The sequence below is a fragment of the Lissotriton vulgaris genome, chromosome 1_1 (assembly GCF_964263255.1).
Source record: "Lissotriton vulgaris chromosome 1_1, aLisVul1.2, whole genome shotgun sequence".
Classification (NCBI taxonomy): domain Eukaryota; kingdom Metazoa; phylum Chordata; class Amphibia; order Caudata; family Salamandridae; genus Lissotriton; species Lissotriton vulgaris.
The window spans coordinates 233,213,689-233,233,432 of record NC_141685.1 but is presented as its reverse complement, the minus strand read 5'-3'; the positions used below and the strand labels follow the sequence as shown (position 1 = coordinate 233,233,432).

At 39.9% G+C, this 19,744-nt stretch overlaps 12 non-coding genes across 12 annotated transcripts; all 12 read left to right on the top strand.

Moving 5' to 3' along the window:
- Positions 1-403: 403 nt before the first annotated feature.
- On the top strand, positions 404-476 carry TRNAK-CUU (transfer RNA lysine (anticodon CUU)). The gene has a single exon. It is a non-coding gene; the product is annotated as a tRNA-Lys (tRNA).
- A 977-nt stretch (positions 477-1,453) lies between these two features.
- On the top strand, positions 1,454-1,526 carry TRNAK-CUU (transfer RNA lysine (anticodon CUU)). Its single transcript has one exon. It is a non-coding gene; the product is annotated as a tRNA-Lys (tRNA).
- Positions 1,527-3,553: 2,027 nt separating this feature from the next.
- TRNAK-CUU (transfer RNA lysine (anticodon CUU)) lies at positions 3,554-3,626 on the top strand. Its single transcript has one exon. It is a non-coding gene; the product is annotated as a tRNA-Lys (tRNA).
- A 990-nt stretch (positions 3,627-4,616) lies between these two features.
- On the top strand, positions 4,617-4,689 carry TRNAK-CUU (transfer RNA lysine (anticodon CUU)). The gene has a single exon. It is a non-coding gene; the product is annotated as a tRNA-Lys (tRNA).
- A 1,817-nt stretch (positions 4,690-6,506) lies between these two features.
- On the top strand, positions 6,507-6,579 carry TRNAK-CUU (transfer RNA lysine (anticodon CUU)). Its single transcript has one exon. It is a non-coding gene; the product is annotated as a tRNA-Lys (tRNA).
- Positions 6,580-10,275: 3,696 nt separating this feature from the next.
- TRNAK-CUU (transfer RNA lysine (anticodon CUU)) lies at positions 10,276-10,348 on the top strand. Its single transcript has one exon. It is a non-coding gene; the product is annotated as a tRNA-Lys (tRNA).
- Positions 10,349-10,900: 552 nt separating this feature from the next.
- TRNAA-AGC (transfer RNA alanine (anticodon AGC)) lies at positions 10,901-10,973 on the top strand. Its single transcript has one exon. It is a non-coding gene; the product is annotated as a tRNA-Ala (tRNA).
- A 352-nt stretch (positions 10,974-11,325) lies between these two features.
- On the top strand, positions 11,326-11,398 carry TRNAK-CUU (transfer RNA lysine (anticodon CUU)). The gene has a single exon. It is a non-coding gene; the product is annotated as a tRNA-Lys (tRNA).
- Positions 11,399-11,950: 552 nt separating this feature from the next.
- On the top strand, positions 11,951-12,023 carry TRNAA-AGC (transfer RNA alanine (anticodon AGC)). Its single transcript has one exon. It is a non-coding gene; the product is annotated as a tRNA-Ala (tRNA).
- A 352-nt stretch (positions 12,024-12,375) lies between these two features.
- On the top strand, positions 12,376-12,448 carry TRNAK-CUU (transfer RNA lysine (anticodon CUU)). Its single transcript has one exon. It is a non-coding gene; the product is annotated as a tRNA-Lys (tRNA).
- Positions 12,449-13,472: 1,024 nt separating this feature from the next.
- On the top strand, positions 13,473-13,545 carry TRNAK-CUU (transfer RNA lysine (anticodon CUU)). Its single transcript has one exon. It is a non-coding gene; the product is annotated as a tRNA-Lys (tRNA).
- Positions 13,546-19,629: 6,084 nt separating this feature from the next.
- TRNAK-CUU (transfer RNA lysine (anticodon CUU)) lies at positions 19,630-19,702 on the top strand. Its single transcript has one exon. It is a non-coding gene; the product is annotated as a tRNA-Lys (tRNA).
- Positions 19,703-19,744: the final 42 nt, after the last annotated feature.

Sequence of the window (19,744 nt, the reverse complement as noted above, 5' to 3'; positions counted from 1 at the left end):
TATGCAATATCAAAATGAAGTTCTCACAACTTCCATTTTCATTTTCTCTTATTTTTTTTGACACTCTGTCCTCTGAAGGATGTATAAATCTGGCTTTCCTTGCAAAACAAGAGTAGAGGAATATCCAGGATTTGATTTTCTTCACAAAAAGGGATTGGTCTGCATACTGTCTTAAGGAGGGAACCGGCTAGCTCAGTCGGTAGAGCATGAAACTCTTAATCTCAGGGTCGTGGGTTCGAGCCCCACGTTGGGCGAAAACGAGTAATTTTTGCCTGAATATTGCATTGACTCTCGTAATATGGAGATTAATCTTGCATTAGACCTGCAATAACTCCCAAAAATTGTCCAGGAATGGATTTCCTTCATAAAAAATGATTAGTCTGCATACCATCTTGAAGTGGGAGCCCGGCTAGCTCAGTCGGTAGAGCATGAGACTCTTAATCTCAGGGTCGTGGGTTCGAGCCCCACGTTGGGCGAAAATGAGTAATATTTGCTGGACTCTCATAATCTGGTGAATATTCTTGCATTAGACATGCAATAACTATCAGAAATGGTATCTCCCTTGGTTTCTCATTGGTGGGAAATTTAACTTCAAGATTAGCTAGGGTATGTGTCTAGATGAACACACCGCAATATCACTCATATTCGAGTAGTAAACAGGCCAACCTGAACTGTAAAACATCCCATAAGTGGAGGTAAGGCATAAGTTAGGAGTGAACTTAACACTGTTATGGGCAATTGGACTTCAAATAAAGTGTGGAAGGCAGTAAGGTTACTTTTTTCATGTTATGCAGATTAAACACACAGGGGAATTAGCTCAAATGGTAGTACGATCGCTTAGCATGCAAGAGGTAGCGGGATCGATTCCCGCATTCTCCATTATAAAATTTGCATACATTTTATTTTTAACTTGTCATTGCCAAGGTCATTGCAGAGTAAGAACAGAAAAATCACAGATGGCTTTCAAATATGGTCTCATTATAACAACTAAAGTGGTTTAATCAAAAGGGTTCAGGTATTCTTTAGCACGTGAGAGGAATTTGAATTCTTATGCAATCTCAAAATGAAGTTCTCACAACTTCCATTTTCATTTTCTCTTATTTTTTTTGACACTCTGTCCTCTGAAGGATGTATAAATCTGTCTTTCCTTGCAAAACAAGAGTAGGGGAATATCCAGGATTTGATTTTCTTCACAAAAAGGGATTGGTCTGCATACTGTCTTAAGGAGGGAACCCGGCTAGCTCAGTCGGTAGAGCATGAGACTCTTAATCTCAGGGTCGTGGGTTCGAGCCCCACGGTGGGCGAAAATGAGTAATTTTTGCTTGAATATTGCATTGACTCTCATAATATGGAGATTAATCTTGCATTAGACATGCAATAACTCCCAAAAATTGTCCAGGAATGGATTTCCTTCATAAAAAAAGATTAGTCTGCATACCATCTTGAAGTGGGAGCCCGGCTAGCTCAGTCGGTAGAGCATGAGACTCTTAATCTCAGGGTCGTGGGTTCGAGCCCCACGTTGGGCGAAAATGAGTAATTTTTGCTGGACTCTCATAATCTGGTGATTATTCTTGCATTAGACATGCAATACCTATCAAAAATGGTATCTCCCTTGGTTTCTCATTGGTGGGAAATTTAACTTCAAGATTAGGTAGGGTATGAGTCTAGATGAACACACCACAATATCACTCATATTCGAGTAGTAAACAGGCCAACCTGAACTGTAAAACATCCCATAAGTGGAGGTAAGGCATAAGTTAGGAGTAAACTTAACATTGTTATGGGCAATTGGACTTCAAATAAAGTGTGGAAGGCAGTAAGGTTACTTTTTTCATGTTATGCAGATTAAACACAAAGGGGAATTAGCTCAAATGGTAGTACGATCGCTTAGCATGCGAGAGGTAGCGGAATCGATACCCGCATTCTCCATTATAAAATTTGCATACATTTTATTTTTAACTTGTCATTGCCAAGGTCATTGCAGAGTAAGAAGAGAAAAATCTCAGATGGCTTTCAAATATGTTCTCATTATAACAACTAAAGTGGTTTAATCAAAAGGGTTCAGGTATTCTTTAGCATGTGAGAGGAATTTGAATTCTTATGCAATCTCAAAATGAAGTTCTCACAACTTCCATTTTCATTTTCTCTTATTTTTTTTGACACTCTGTCCTCTGAAGGATGTATAAATCTGGCTTTCCTTGCAAAACAAGAGTAGAGGAATATCCAGGATTTGATTTTCTTCACAAAAAGGGATTGGTCTGCATACTGTCTTAAGGAGGGAAACCGGCTAGCTCAGTCGGTAGAGCGTGAAACTCTTAATCTCAGGGTCGTGGGTTCGAGCCCCACGTTGGGCGAAAACGAGTAATTTTTGCCTGAATATTGCATTGACTCTCATAATATGGAGATTAATCTTGCATTAGACATGCAATAACTCCCAAAAATTGTCCAGGAATGGATTTCCTTCATAAAAAATGATTAGTCTGCGTACCATCTTGAAGTGGGAGCCTGGCTAGCTCAGTCGGTAGAGCATGAGACTCTTAATCTCAGGGTCGTGGGTTCGAGCCCCATGTTGGGCAAAAATGAGTAATTTTTGCTGGACTCTCATAATCTGGTGATTATTCTTGCATTAGACATGCAATAACTATCAACAATGGTATCTCCCTTGCTTTCTCATTGGTGGGAAATTTAACTTCAAGATTAGCTAGGGTATGAGTCTAGATGAACACACCGCAATATCACTCATATTCGAGTAGTAAACAGGCCAACATGAACTGTAAAACATACCATAAGTGGAGGTAAGGCATAAGTTAGGAGTGAACTTAACACTGTTATGGGCAAATGGACTTCAAATAAAGTGTGGAAGGCAGTAAGGTTTCTTTTTTCATGTTATGCAGATTAAACACACAGGGGAATTAGCAGAAATGGAAGTACGATCGCTTAGCATGCGAGAGGTAGCGGGATCAATGCCCGCATTCTCCATTATAAAATTTGCATACATTTTATTTTTAACTTGTCATTGCCAAGGTCATTGCAGAGTAAGAACAGAAAAATCACAGATGGCTTTCAAATTTGGTCTCATTATAACAACTAAAATGGTTTAATCAAAAGGATTCAGGTATTCTTTAGCATGTGAGAGGAATTTGAATTCTTATGCAATCTCAAAATGAAGTTCTCACAACTTCCATTTTCATTTTCTCTTATTTTTTTTGACACTCTGTCCTCTGAAGGATGTATAAATCTGGCTTTCCTTGCAAAACAAGAGTAGAGGAATATCCAGGATTTGATTTTCTTCACAAAAAGGGATTGGTCTGCATACTGTCTTAAGGAGGGAACCCGGCTAGCTCAGTCGGTAGAGCATGAGACTCTTAATCAAAGGGTCGTGGGTTCGAGCCCCACGTTGGGCGAAAACGAGTAAATTTTGCCTGAATATTGCATTGACTCTCATAATATGGAGATTAATCTTGCATTAGACCTGCAATAACTCCCAAAAATTGTCCAGGAATGGATTTCCTTCATAAAAAATAATTAGTCTGCATACCATCTTGAAGTGGGAGCCCGGCTAGCTCAGTCGGTAGAGCATGAGACTCTTAATCTCAGGGTCGTGGGTTCGAGCCCCACGTTGGGCGAAAATGAGTAATTGTTGCTGGATTATTGCATTGACTCTCATAATCTGGTGAATATTCTTGCATTAGACATGCAATAACTATCAGAAATGGTATCTCCCTTGGTTTCTCATTGGTGGGAAATTTAACTTCAAGATTAGCTAGGGTATGAGTCTAGATGAACACACCGCAATAGCACTCATATTCGAGTAGTAAAGAGGCCAACCTGAACTGTAAAACATCCCATAAGTGGAGGTAAGGCATAAGTTAGGAGTGAATTTAACACTGTTATGGGCAATTGGACTTCAAATAAAGTGTGGAAGGCAGTAGGGTTACTTTTTTCATGTTATGCAGATTAAACACACAGGGGAATTAGCTCAAATGGTAAAGCGCTCACTTAGCATGCGAGAGGTAGCGGGATCGATGCCCGCATTCTCCATTATCAAATTTGCATACATTTTACTTTTTAACTTGTCATTGCCAAGGTCATTGCAGAGTAAGAACAGAAAAATCACAGATGGCTTTCAAATATGGTCTCATTATAACAACTAAAGTGGTTTAATCAAAAGGGTTCAGGTATTCTTTAGCATGTGAGAGGAATTTGAATTCTTATGCAATCTCAAAATGAAGTTCTCACAACTTCCATTTTCATTTTCTCTTATTTTTTTTGACACTCTGTCCTCTGAAGGATGTATAAATCTGGCTTTCCTTGCAAAACAAGAGTAGAGGAATATCCAGGATTTGATTTTCTTCACAAAAAGGGATTGGTCTGCATACTGTCTTAAGGAGGGAAACCGGCTAGCTCAGTCGGTAGAGCATGAAACTCTTAATCTCAGGGTCGTGAGTTCGAGCCCCACGTTGGGCGAAAATGAGTAAGTTTTGCCTGAATATTGCATTGACTCTCATAATATGGAGATTAATCTTGCATTGGACATGCAATAACTCCCAAAAATTGTCCAGGAATGGATTTCCTTCATAAAAAATGATTAGTCTGCATACCATCTTGTAGTGGGAGCCCGGCTAGCTCAGTCGGTAGAGCATGAGACTCTTAATCTCAGGGTCGTGGGTTCGAGCCCCACGTTGGGCAAAAATGAGTAATTTTTGCTGGACTCTCATAATCTGGTGATTATTCTTGCATTAGACATGCAATAACTATCAACAATGGTATCTCCCTTGGTTTCTCATTGGTGGGAAATTTAACTTCAAGATTAGCTAGGGTATGAGTCTAGATGAACACACCGCAATATCACTCATATTCGAGTAGTAAACAGGCCAACATGAACTGTAAAACATACCATAAGTGGAGGTAAGGCATAAGTTAGGAGTGAACTTAACACTGTTATGGGCAAATGGACTTCAAATAAAGTGTGAAAGGCAGTAAGGTTTCTTTTTTCATGTTATGCAGATTAAACACACAGGGGAATTAGCTGAAATGGTAGTACGATCGCTTAGCATGCGAGAGGTAGCGGGATCAATGCCCGCATTCTCCATTATAAAATTTGCATACATTTTATTTTTAACTTGTCATTGCCAAGGTCATTGCAGAGTAAGAACAGAAAAATCACAGATGGCTTTCAAATATGGTCTCATTATAACAACTAAAGTGGTTTAATCAAAAGGGTTCAGGTATTCTTTAGCATGTGAGAGGAATTTGAATTCTTATGCAATCTCAAAATGAAGTTCTCACAACTTCCATTTTCATTTTCTCTTATTTTTTTTGACACTCTGTCCTCTGAAGGATGTATAAATCTGGCTTTCCTTGCAAAACAAGAGTAGAGGAATATCCAGGATTTGATTTTCTTCACAAAAAGGGATTGGTCCGCATACTGTCTTAAGGAGGGAACCCGGCTAGCTCAGTCGGTAGAGCATGAGACTCTTATTCAAAGGGTCGTGGGTTCGAGCCCCACGTTGGGCGAAAACGAGTAATTTTTGCCTGAATATTGCATTGACTCTCATAATATGGAGATTAATCTTGCATTAGACCTGCAATAACTCCCAAAAATTGTCCAGGAATGGATTTCCTTCATAAAAAATGATTAGTCTGCATACCATCTTGAAGTGGGAGCCCGGCTAGCTCAGTCGGTAGAGCATGAGACTCTTAATCTCAGGGTTGTGGGTTCGAGCCCCACGTTGGGCGAAAATGAGTAATTTTTGCTGGATTATTGCATTGACTCTCATAATCTGGTGAATATTCTTGCATTAGACATGCAATAACTATCAGAAATGGTATCTCCCTTGGTTTCTCATTGGTGGGAAATTTAACTTCAAGATTAGCTAGGGTATGAGTCTATATGAACACACCGCAATAGCACTCATATTCGAGTAGTAAACAGTCCAACCTGAACTGTAAAACATCCCATAAGTGGAGGTAAGGCATAAGTTAGGAGTGAACTTAACACTGTTATGGGCAATTGGACTTCAAATAAAGTGTGGAAGGCAGTAAGGTTACTTTTTTCATGTTATGCAGTTTAAACACAAAGGGGAATTAGCTCAAATGGTAAAGTGCTCTCTTAGCATGCGAGAGGTAGCGGGATTGATGCCCGCATTCTCCATTATAAAATTTGCATACATTTTATTTTTAACTTGTCATTGCCAAGGTCATTGCAGAGTAAGAACAGAAAAATCACAGATGGCTTTCAAATATGGTCTCATTATAACAACTAAAGTGGTTTAATCAAAAGGGTTCAGGTATTCTTTAGCATGTGAGAGGAATTTGAATTCTCATGCAATCTCAGAAGGAAGTTCTCACAACTTCCATTTTCATTTTCTCTTATTTTTTTTTACACTCTGTCCTCTGAAGGATGTATAAATCAGGCTTTCCTTGCAAAACAAGAGTAGAGGAATATCCAGGATTTGATTTTCTTCACAAAAAGGGATTGGTCTGCATACTGTCTTAAGGAGGGAGCCCGGCTAGCTCAGTCGGTAGAGCATGAGACTCTTAATCTCAGGGTCGTGGGTTCGAGCCCCACGTTGGGCGAAAACGAGTAATTTTTGCCTGAATATTGCATTGACTCTCATAATATGGAGATTAATCTTGCATTAGACCTGCAATAACTCCCAAAAATTGTCCAGGAATGGATTTCCTTCATAAAAAATGATTAGTCTGCATACCATCTTGAAGTGGGAGCCCGGCTAGCTCAGTCGGTAGAGCATGAGACTCTTAATCTCAGGGTTGTGGGTTCGAGCCCCACGTTGGGCGAAAATGAGTAATTTTTGCTGGATTATTGCATTGACTCTCATAATCTGGTGAATATTCTTGCATTAGACATGCAATAACTATCAGAAATGGTATCTCCCTTGGTTTCTCATTGGTGGGAAATTTAACTTCAAGATTAGCTAGGGTATGAGTCTAGATGAACACACCGCAATAGCACTCATATTCGAGTAGTAAACAGTCCAACCTGAACTGTAAAACATCCCATAAGTGGAGGTAAGGCATAAGTTAGGAGTGAACTTAACACTGTTATGGGCAATTGGACTTCAAATAAAGTGTGGAAGGCAGTAAGGTTACTTTTTTCATGTTATGCAGTTTAAACACAAAGGGGAATTAGCTCAAATGGTAAAGTGCTCTCTTTGCATGCGAGAGGTAGCGGGATTGATGCCCGCATTCTCCATTATAAAATTTGCATACATTTTATTTTTAACTTGTCATTGCCAAGGTCATTGCAGAGTAAGAACTGAAAAATCACAGATGGCTTTCAAATATGGTCTCATTATAACAACTAAAGTGGTTTAATCAAAAGGGTTCAGGTATTCTTTAGCATGTGAGAGGAATTTGAATTCTCATGCAATCTCAGAAGGAAGTTCTCACAACTTCCATTTTCATTTTCTCTTATTTTTTTTTACACTCTGTCCTCTGAAGGATGTATAAATCTGGCTTTCCTTGCAAAACAAGAGTAGAGGAATATCCAGGATGTGATTTTCTTCACAAAAAGGGATTGGTCTGCATACTGTCTTGAGGAGGGAACCCGGCTAGCTCAGTCGGTAGAGCATGAGACTCTTAATCTCAGGGTCATGGGTTCAAGCCCCACAATGGGCGAAAACGAGTAATTTTTGCCTGAATATTGCATTGACTCTCATAATATGGAGATTAATCTTGCATTAGACATGCAATAACTCCCAAAAATTGTCCAGGAATGGATTTCCTTCATAAAAAATGATTAGTCTGCATACCATCTTGAAGTGGGAGCCCGGCTAGCTCAGTCGGTAGAGCATGAGACTCTTAATCTCAGGGTCGGGGGCTCGAGCCCCACGTTGGGCGAAAATGAGTAATTTTTGCCTGAATATTGCATTGACTCTCATATTATATTATCACTCATATTCGAGTAGTAAACAGGCCAACCTGAACTGTAAAACATCCCATAAGTGGAGGTAAGGCATAAGTTAGGAGTGAACTGAACACTGTTATGGGCAATTGGACTTCAAATAAAGTGTGGAAGGCAGTGAGGTTACTTTTTTCATGTTATGCAGATTTAACACAGGGGAATTAGCTCAAATGGTAGAGCGCTCGCTTGAGGTAGCGGGATCGATGCCCGCATTCTCCATTATAAAATTTGCATACATTTTATTTTTAACTTGTCATTGCCAAGGTCATTGCAGAGTAAGAACAGAAAAATCACAGATGGCTTTCAAATATGGTCTCATTATAACAACTAAAGTGGTTTAATCAAAAGGGTTCAGGTATTCTTTAGCATGTGAGAGGAATTTGAATTCTTATGCAATCTCAAAATGAAGTTCTCACAACAATAAAAAATGATTAGTCTGCATACCATCTTGAAGTGGGAGCCCGGCTAGCTCAGTCGGTAGAGCATGAGACTCTTAATCTCAGGGTCGTGGGTTCGAGCCCCAAGTTGGGCAAAAATGAGTAATTTTTGCTGGATTATTGCATTGACTCTCATAATCTGATGAATATTCTTGCATTAGACATGCAAAAACTATCAGAAATGGTATCTCCCTTGGTTTCTCATTGGTGGGAAATGTAACTTCAAGATTAGCTGGGGTATGAGTCTAGAGGAACAGACCGCAATATCACTCATATTCGAGTAGTAAACAGGCCAACCTGAACTGTAAAACATCCCATAAGTGGAGGTAAGGCATAAGTTAGGAGTGAACTTAACACTGTTATGGGCAATTGGACTTCAGATAAAGTGTGGAAGGCAGTAGGGTTACTTTTTTCATGTTATGCAGATTAAACACACAGGGGAATTAGCTCAAATGGTGAAGCGCTCGCTTAGCATGCGAGAGGTAGCGGGATCGATGCCCGCATTCTCCATTATAAAATTTGCATACATTTTATTTTTAACTTGTCATTGCCAAGGTCATTGCAGAGTAAGAACAGAAAAATCACAGATGGCTTTCAAATATGGTCTCATTGTAACAACTAAAGTGGTTTAATCAAAAGGGTTCAGGTATTCTTTAGCATGTGAGAGGAATTTGAATTCTTCTGCAATCTCAAAATGAAGTTCTCACAACTTCCGTTTTCATTTTCTCTTATTTTTTTTGACACTCTGTCCTCTGAAGGATGTATAAATCTGGCTTTCCTTGCAAAACAAGAGTAGAGGAATATCCAGGATTTGATTTTCTTCACAAAAAGGGATTGGTCTGCATACTGTCTTAAGGAGGGGACCTGGCTAGCTCAGTCTGTAGAGCATGAGACTCTTAAGCTCAGGGTCGTGGGTTCGAGCCCCACGTTGGGCAAAAATGAGTACTTTTTGCCTGAATATTGCATTGACTCTCATAATATGGAGATTAATCTTGCATTAGACATGCAATAACTCCCAAAAATTGTCCAGGAATGGATTTCCTTCATAAAAAATGATTAGTCTGCATACCATCTTGAAGTGGGAGCCCGGCTAGCTCAGTCGGTAGAGCATGAGACTCTTAATCTCAGGTTCGTGGGTTCAAGCCCCACGTTGGGCGAAAATGAGTAATTTTTGCTGGACTCTCATAATCTGGTGATTATTCTTGCATTAGACATGCAATAACTATCAAAAATGGTATCTCCCTTGGTTTCTCATTGGTGGGAAATTTAACTTCAAGATTAGGTAGGGTATGAGTCTAGATGAACACACCACAATATCACTCATATTTGAGTAGTAAACAGGCCAACCTGAACTGTAAAACATCCCATAAGTGGAGGTAAGGCATAAGTTAGGAGTGAACTGAACACTGTTATGGGCAATTGCACTTCAAATAAAGTGTGGAAGGCAGTGAGGTTACTTTTTTCATGTTATGCAGATTTATCACACAGGGGAATTAGCTCAAATGGTAGAGCGCTCGCTTAGCATGTGAGAGGTAGCGGGATCGATGCCCGCATTCTCCATTATAAAATTTGCATACATTTTATTTTTAACTTGTCATTGCCAAGGTCATTGCAGACTAAGAACAGAAAAATCACAGATGGCTTTCAAATATGGTCTCAATATAACAACTAAAGTGGTTTAATCAAAAGGGTTCAGGTATTCTTTAGCATGTGAGAGGAATTTGAATTCTTATGCAATCTCAAAATGAAGTTCTCACAACTTCCATTTTCATTTTCTCTTATTTTTTTGACACTCTGTCCTCTGAAGGATGTATAAATCAGGCTTTCCTTGCAAAACAAGAGTAGAGGAATATCCAGGATTTGATTTTCTTCACAAAAAGGGATTGGTCTGCATACTGTCTTAAGGAGGGAGCCCGGCTAGCTCAGTCGGTAGAGCATGAGACTCTTAATCTCAGGGTCGTGGGTTCGAGCCCCACGTTGGGCGAAAACGAGTAATTTTTGCCTGAATATTGCATTGACTCTCATAATATGGAGATTGATCTTGCATAAGACCTGCAATAACTCCCCAAAATTGTCCAGGAATGGATTTCCTTCATAAAAAATGATTAGTCTGCATACCATCTTGAAGTGGGAGCCCGGCTAGCTCAGTCGGTAGAGCATGAGACTCTTAATCTCAGGGTCGTGGGTTCTAGTCCCACGTTGGGCGAATATGAGTAAATTTTGCTGGACTCTCATAATCTGGTGATTATTCTTGCATTAGACATGCAATAACTATCAAAAATGGTATATACCATGGTTTCTCATTGGTGGGAAATTTAACTTCAAGATTAGGTAGGGTATGAGTCTAGATGAACACACCACAATATCACTCATATTCGAGTAGTAAACAGGTCAACCTGAACTGTAAAACATCCCATAAGTGGAGGTAAGGCATAAGTTAGGAGTGAACTGAACACTGTTATGGGCAATTGGACTTCAAATAAAGTGTGGAAGGCAGTGAGGTTACTTTTTTAATGTTATGCAGATTAAACACACCGGGGAATTAGCTCAAATGGTAGAGCGCTCGCTTAGCATGCGAGAGGTAGCGGGATCGATGCCCGCATTCTCCATTATAAAATTTGCATATATTTTATTTTTCACTTGTCATTGCCAAGGTCATTGCAGAGTAAGAACAGAAAAATCACAGATGGCTTTCAAATATGGTCTCATTATAACAACTAAAGTGGTTTAATCAAAAGTGTTCAGGTATTCTTTAGCATGTGAGAGGAATTTGAATTCTTATGCAATCTCAAAATGGAGTTCTCACAACTTCCGTTTTCATTTTCTCTTATTTTTTTTGACACTCTGTCCTCTGAAGGATGTATAAATCAGGCTTTCCTTGCAAAACAAGAGTAGAGGAATATCCAGGATTTGATTTTCTTCACAAAAAGGGATTGGTCTGCATACTGTCTTAAGGAGGGAGCCCGGCTAGCTCAGTCGGTAGAGCATGAGACTCTTAATCTCAGGGTCGTGGGTTCGAGCCCCACGTTGGGCGAAAACGAGTAATTTTTGCCTGAATATTGCATTGACTCTCATAATATGGAGATTAATCTTGCATAAGACCTGCAATAACTCCCCAAAATTGTCCAGGAATGGATTTCCTTCATAAAAAATGATTAGTCTGCATACCATCTTGAAGTGGGAGCCCGGCTAGCTCAGTCGGTAGAGCATGAGACTCTTAATCTCAGGGTCGTGGGTTCTAGTCCCACGTTGGGCGAATATGAGTAAATTTTGCTGGACTCTCATAATCTGGTGATTATTCTTGCATTAGACATGCAATAACTATCAAAAATGGTATATACCATGGTTTCTCATTGGTGGGAAATTTAACTTCAAGATTAGGTAGGGTATGAGTCTAGATGAACACACCACAATATCACTCATATTCGAGTAGTAAACAGGTCAACCTGAACTGTAAAACATCCCATAAGTGGAGGTAAGGCATAAGTTAGGAGTGAACTGAACACTGTTATGGGCAATTGGACTTCAAATAAAGTGTGGAAGGCAGTGAGGTTACTTTTTTAATGTTATGCAGATTAAACACACCGGGGAATTAGCTCAAATGGTAGAGCGCTCGCTTAGCATGCGAGAGGTAGCGGGATCGATGCCCGCATTCTCCATTATAAAATTTGCATATATTTTATTTTTCACTTGTCATTGCCAAGGTCATTGCAGAGTAAGAACAGAAAAATCACAGATGGCTTTCAAATATGGTCTCATTATAACAACTAAAGTGGTTTAATCAAAAGTGTTCAGGTATTCTTTAGCATGTGAGAGGAATTTGAATTCTTATGCAATCTCAAAATGGAGTTCTCACAACTTCCGTTTTCATTTTCTCTTATTTTTTTTGACACTCTGTCCTCTGAAGGATGTATAAATCTGGCTTTCCTTGCAAAACAAGAGTAGAGGAATATCCAGGATTTGATTTTCTTCACAAAAAGGGATTGGTCTGCATACTGTCTTAAGGAGGGAGCCCGGCTAGCTCAGTCGGTAGAGCATGAGACTCTTAATCTCAGGGTCGTGGGTTCGAGCCCCACGTTGGGCGAAAATGAGTAATTTTTGCCTGAATATTGCATTGACTCTCATAATATGGAGATTAATCTTGCATTAGACATGCAATAACTCCCAAAAATTGTCCAGGAATGGATTTCCTTCATAAAAAATGATTAGTCTGCATACCATCTTCAAGTGGGAGCCCGGCTAGCTAAGTCGGTAGAGCATGAGACTCTTAATCTCAGGGGCGTGGGTTCGACCCCCACGTTGGGCGAAAATTAGTAATTTTTGCTGGATTATTGCATTGACTCTCATAATCTGGTGAATATTCTTGCATTAGACATGCAATAACTATCAAAAATGGTATCTCCCTTGGTTTCTCATTGGTCGGAAATTTAACTTCAAGATTAGCTAGGGTATGAGTCTAGATGAACACACCGCAATATCACTCATATTCGAGTAGTAAAGAGGCCAACCTGAACTGTAAAACATCCCATAAGTGGAGTCAAGGCATAAATTAGGAGTGAACTTAACACTGTTATGGGCAATTGGACTTCAAATAAAGTGTGGAAGGCAGTAAGGTTGCTTTTTTCATGTTATGCAGATTAAACACACAGGGGAATTAGCTCAAATGGTAGAGCGCTCACTTAGCATGCGAGAGGTAGCCGGATCGATGCCAGCATTCTCCATTATAAAATTTGCATACATTTTATTTTTAACTTGTCATTGCCAAGGTCATTGCAGAGTAAGAACAGAAAAATCTGGCTTTCCTTGCAAAACAAGAGTAAAGGAATATCCAGGATTTGGTTTTCTTCACAAAAAGGGATTGGTCTGCATACTGTCTTAAGCAGGGAACCTGGCTAGTTCAGTCGGTAGAGCATGAGACTCTTAGGCTCAGGGTCGTGGGTTCGAGCCCCACGTTGGGCGAAAATGAGTACTTTTTGCCTGAATATTGCATTGACTCTCATAATATGGAGATTAATCTTGCATTAGACATGCAATAACTCCCAAAAATTGTCCAGGAATGGATTTCCTTCATAAAAAATGATTAGTCTGCATACCATCTTGAAGTGGGAGCCCGGCTAGCTCAGTCGGTAGAGCATGAGACTCTTAATCTCAGGGTCGTGGGTTCGAGCCCCACGTTGGGCGAAAATGAGTAATTTTTGCTGGACTCTCATAATCTGCTGATTATTCTTGCATTAGACATGCAATACCTATCAAAAATGGTATCTCCCTTGGTTTCTCATTGGTGGGAAATTTAACTTCAAGATTAGGTAGGGTATGAGTCTAGATGAACACACCACAATATCACTCATATTCGAGTAGTAAACAGGCCAACCTGAACTGTAAAACATCTCATAAGTGGAGGTAAGGCATAAGTTAGGAGTGAACTGAACACTGTTATGGGCAATTGGACTTCAAATAAAGTGTGGAAGGCAGTCAGGTTACTTTTTTCATGTTATGCAGATTAAACACACAGGGGAATTAGCTCAAATGGTAGAGCGCTCGCTTAGCATGCGAGAGGTAGCAGGATTGATGCCCGCCTTCTCCATTATAAAATTTGCATACATTTTATTTTTAACTTGACATTGCCAAGGTCATTGCAGAGTAAGAACAGAAAAATCTGGCTTTCCTTGCAAAACAAGAGTAAAGGAATATCCAGGATTTGGTTTTCTTCACAAAAAGGGATTGGTCTGCATACTGTCTTAAGCAGGGAACCTGGCTAGTTCAGTCGGTAGAGCATGAGACTCTTAAGCTCAGGGTCGTGGGTTCGAGCCCCACGTTGGGCGAAAATGAGTACTTTTTGCCTGAATATTGCATTGACTCTCATAATATGGAGATTAATCTTGCATTAGACATGCAATAACTCCCAAACATTGTCCAGGAATGGATTTCCTTCATAAAAAATGATTAGTCTGCATACCATCTTGAAGTGGGAGCCCGGCTAGCTCAGTCGGTAGAGCATGAGACTCTTAATCTCAGGTTCGTGGGTTCGAGCCCCACGTTGGGCGAAAATGAGTAATTTTTGCTGGACTCTCATAATCTGGTGATTATTCTTGCATTAGACATGCAATAACTATCAAAAATGGTATCTCCCTTGGTTTCTCATTGGTGGGAAATTTAACTTCAAGATTAGGTAGGGTATGAGTCTAGATGAACACACCACAATATCACTCATATTCGAGTAGTAAACAGGCCAACCTGAACTGTAAAACATCCCATAAGTGGAGGTAAGGCATAAGTTAGGAGTGAACTGAACACTGTTATGGGCAATTGCACTTCAAATAAAGTGTGGAAGGCAGTGAGGTTACTTTTTTCATGTTATGCAGATTTAACACACAGGGGAATTAGCTCAAATGGTAGAGCGCTCGCTTAGCATGTGAGAGGTAGCGGGATCGATGCCCGCATTCTCCATTATAAAATTTGCATACATTTTATTTTTAACTTGTCATTGCCAAGGTCATTGCAGACTAAGAACAGAAAAATCACAGATGGCTTTCAAATATGGTCTCAATATAACAACTAAAGTGGTTTAATCAAAAGGGTTCAGGTATTCTTTAGCATGTGAGAGGAATTTGAATTCTTATGCAATCTCAAAATGAAGTTCTCACAACTTCCATTTTCATTTTCTCTTATTTTTTTTGACACTCTGTCCTCTGAAGGATGTATAAATCAGGCTTTCCTTGCAAAACAAGAGTAGAGGAATATCCAGGATTTGATTTTCTTCACAAAAAGGGATTGGTCTGCATACTGTCTTAAGGAGGGAGCCTGGCTAGCTCAGTCGGTAGAGCATGAGACTCTTAATCTCAGGGTCGTGGGTTCGAGCCCCACGTTGGGTGAAAACGAGTAATTTTTGCCTGAATATTGCATTGACTCTCATAATATGGAGATTAATCTTGCATAAGACCTGCAATAACTCCCAAAAATTGTCCAGGAATGGATTTCCTTCATAAAAAATGATTAGTCTGCATACCATCTTGAAGTGGGAGCCCGGCTAGCTCAGTCGGTAGAGCATGAGACTCTTAATCTCAGGGTCGTGGGTTCTAGTCCCACGTTGGGCGAATATGAGTAATTTTTGCTGGACTCTCATAATCTGGTGATTATTCTTGCATTAGACATGCAATAACTATCAAAAATGGTATCTCCCTTGGTTTCTCATTGGTCGGAAATTTAACTTCAAGATTAGCTAGGGTATGAGTCTAGATGAACACACCGCAATATCACTCATATTCGAGTAGTAAAGAGGCCAACCTGAACTGTAAAACATCCCATAAGTGGAGTCAAGGCATAAATTAGGAGGGAACTTAACACTGTTATGGGCAATTGGACTTCAAATAAAGTGTGGAAGGCAGTAAGGTTGCTTTTTTCATGTTATGCAGATTAAACACACAGGGGAATTAGCTCAAATGGTAGAGCGCTCACTTAGCATGCGAGAGGTAGCCGGATCGATGCCAGCATTCTCCATTATAAAATTTGCATACATTTTATTTTTAACTTGTCATTGCCAAGGTCATTGCAGAGTAAGAACAGAAAAATCTGGCTTTCCTTGCAAAACAAGAGTAAAGGAATATCCAGGATTTGGTTTTCTTCACAAAAAGGGATTGGTCTGCATACTGTCTTAAGGAGGGAACCTGGCTAGCTCAGTCGGTAGAGCATGAGACTCTTAAGCTCAGGGTCGTGGGTTCGAGCCCCACGTTGGGCGAAAACAAGTAATTTTTGCCTGAATATTGCATTGACTCTCATAATATGGATATTAATCTTGCATTAGACATGCAATAACTCCCAAAAATTGTCCAGGAATGGATTTCCTTCATAAAAAATGATTAGTCTGCATACCATCCTGAAGTGGGAGCCTGGCTAGCTCAGTCGGTAGAGCATGAGACTCTTAAGCTCAGGGTCGTGGGTTCGAGCCCCACGTTGGGCGAAAATGAGTACTTTTTGCCTGAATATTGCATTGACTCTCATAATATGGAGATTAATCTTGCATTAGACATGCAATAACTCCCAAAAATTGTCCAGGAATGGATTTCCTTCATAAAAAATGATTAGTCTGCATACTATCTTGAAGTGGGAGCCCGGCTAGCTCAGTCGGTACAGCATGAGACTCTTAATCTCAGGGTCGTGGGTTTGAGCCCCACGTTGGGCGAAAAGGAGTAATTTTTGCTGGACTCTCATAATCTGGTGATTATTCTTGCATTAGACATGCAATACCTATCAAAAATGGTATCTCCCTTGTTTTCTCATTGGTGGGAAATGTAACTTTAAGATTAGGTAGGGTATGAGTCTAGATGAACACACCACAATATCACTCATATTCGAGTAGTAAACAGGCCAACCTGAACTGTAAAACATCCCATAAGTGGAGGTAAGGCATAAGTTAGGAGTGAACTGAACACTGTTATGGGCAATTGGACTTCAAATAAAGTGTGGAAGGCAGTGAGGTTACTTTTTTCATGTTATGCAGATTAAACACACAGGGGAATTAGCTCAAATGGTGGAGCGCTCGCTTAGCATGCGAGAGGTAGCGGGATCGATGCCCGCATTCTCCATTATAAAATTTGCATATATTTTATTTTTAACTTGTCATTGCCAAGGTCATTGCAGAGTAAGAACAGAAAAATCACAGATGGCTTTCAAATATGGTCTCATTATAACAACTAAATTGGTTTAATCAAAAGGGTTCAGGTATTCTTTAGCATGTGAGAGGAATTTGAATTCTTATGCAATCTCAAAATGAAGTTCTCACAACTTCCGTTTTCATTTTCTCTTATTTTTTTGACACTCTGTCCTCTGAAGGATGTATAAATCTGGCTTTCCTTGCAAAACAAGAGTAGAGGAATATCCAGGATTTGATTTTCTTCACAAAAAGGGATTGGTCTGCATACTGTCTTAAGGAGGGAACCCGGCTAGCTCAGTCGTTAGAGCATGAGACTCTTAAGCTCAGGGTCGTGGGTTCGAGCCCCACGTTGGGCGAAAACAAGTAATTTGTGCCTGAATATTGCATTGACTCTCATAATATGGATATTAATCTTGCATTAGACATGCAATAACTCTCAAAAATTGTCCAGGAATGGATTTCCTTCATAAAAAATGATTAGTCTGCATACCATCCTGAAGTGGGAGCCCGGCTAGCTCAGTCGGTAGAGCATGAGACTCTTTAGCTCAGGGTCATGGGTTCGAGCCCCACGTTGGGCGAAAATGAGTACTTTTTGCCTGAATATTGCATTGACTCTCATAATATGGAGATTAATCTTGCATTAGACATGCAATAACTCCCAAAAATTGTCCAGGAATGGATTTGCTTCATAAAAAATGATTAGTCTGCATACTATCTTGAAGTGGGAGCCCGGCTAGCTCAGTCGGTAGAGCATGAGACTCTTAATCTCAGGGTCGTGGGTTTGAGCCCCACGTTGGGCGAAAATGAGTAATTTTTGCTGGACTCATAATCTGGTGATTATTCTTGCATTAGACATGCAATACCTATCAAAAATGGTATCTCCCTTGGTTTCTCATTGGTGGGAAATTTAACTTCAAGATTAGGTAGGGTATGAGTCTAGATGAACACACCACAATATCACTCATATTCGAGTAGTAAACAGGCCAAACTGAACTGTAAAACATCCCATAAGTGGAGGTAAGGCATAAGTTAGGAGTGAACTGAACACTGTTATGGGCAATTGGACTTCAAATAAAGTGTGGAAGGCAGTGAGGTTACTTTTTTCATGTTATGCAGATTAAACAAACAGGGGAATTAGCTCAAATGGTGGAGCGCTCGCTTAGCATGCGAGAGGTAGCGGGATCGATGCCCGCATTCTCCATTATAAAATTTGCATATATTTTATTTTTAACTTGTCATTGCCAAGGTCATTGCAGAGTAAGAACAGAAAAATCACAGATGGCTTTCAAATATGGTCTCATTATAACAACTAAAGTGGTTTAATCAAAAGGGTTCAGGTATTCTTTAGCATGTGAGAGGAATTTGAATTCTTATGCAATCTCAAAATGAAGTTCTCACAACTTCCGTTTTCATTTTCTCTTATTTTTTTTGACACTCTGTCCTCTGAAGGATGTATAAATCTGGCTTTCCTTGCAAAACAAGAGTAGAGGAATATCCAGGATTTGATTTTCTTCACAAAAAGGGATTGGTCTGCATACTGTCTTAAGGAGGGAGCCCGGCTAGCTCAGTCGGTAGAGCATGAGACTCTTAATCTCAGGGCGTGGGTTCGAGCCCCACGTTGGGCGAAAATTAGTAATTTTTGCTGGATTATTGCATTGACTCTCATAATCTGGTGAATATTCTTGCATTAGACATGCAATAACTATCAAAAATGGTATCTCCCTTGGTTTCTCATTGGTGGGAAATTTAACTTCAAGATTAGCTAGGGTATGAGTCTAGATGAACACACCGTAATATCACTCATATTCGAGTAGTAAAGAGGCCAACCTGAACTGTAAAACATCCCATAAGTGGAGGTAAGGCATAAGTTAGGAGTGAACTTAACACTGTTATGGGCAATTGGACTTCAAATAAAGTGTGGAAGGCAGTGAGGTTACTTTTTTCATGTTATGCAGATTTAACACACAGGAGAATTAGCCTAAAATGGTAGAGCGCTCGCTTAGCATGTGAGAGGTAGCAGGATCGATGCCCGCATTCTCCATTATAAAATTTGCATACATTTTATTTTTAACACGTCATTGCCAAGGTCATTGCAGAGTAAGAACAGAAAAATCACAGATGGCTTTCAAATATGGTCTCATTATAACAACTAAAGTGGTTTAATGAAAAGGGTTCAGGTATTCTTTAGCATGTGAGAGGAATTTGAATTCTTATGCAATCTCAAAATGAAGTTCTCACAACTTCCGTTTTCATTTTCTCTTATTTATTTTGACACTCTGTCCTCTGAAGGATGTATAAATCTGGCTTTCCTCGCAAAACAAGAGTAGAGGAATATCCAGTATTTGATCTTCTTCACAAAAAGGGATTGGTCTGCATACTGTCTTAAGGAGGGAGCCCGGCTAGCTCAGTCGGTAGAGCATGAGACTCTTAATCTCAGGGTCGTGGGTTTGAGCCCCACGTTGGGCGAAAACGAGTAATTTTTGCCTGAATATTGCATTGACTCTCATAATATGGAGATTAATCTTGCATTAGACATGCAACAACTCCCAAAAATTGTCCAGGAATGGATTTCCTTCATAAAAAATGATTAGTCTGCATACCATCTAGAAGTGGGAGCCCGGCTAGCTCAGTCGGTAGAGCATGAGACTCTTAATCTCAGGGTCGTGGGTTCGAGCCCCACGTTGGGCGAAAATTAGTCATTTTTGCTGGATTATTGCATTGACCCTCATA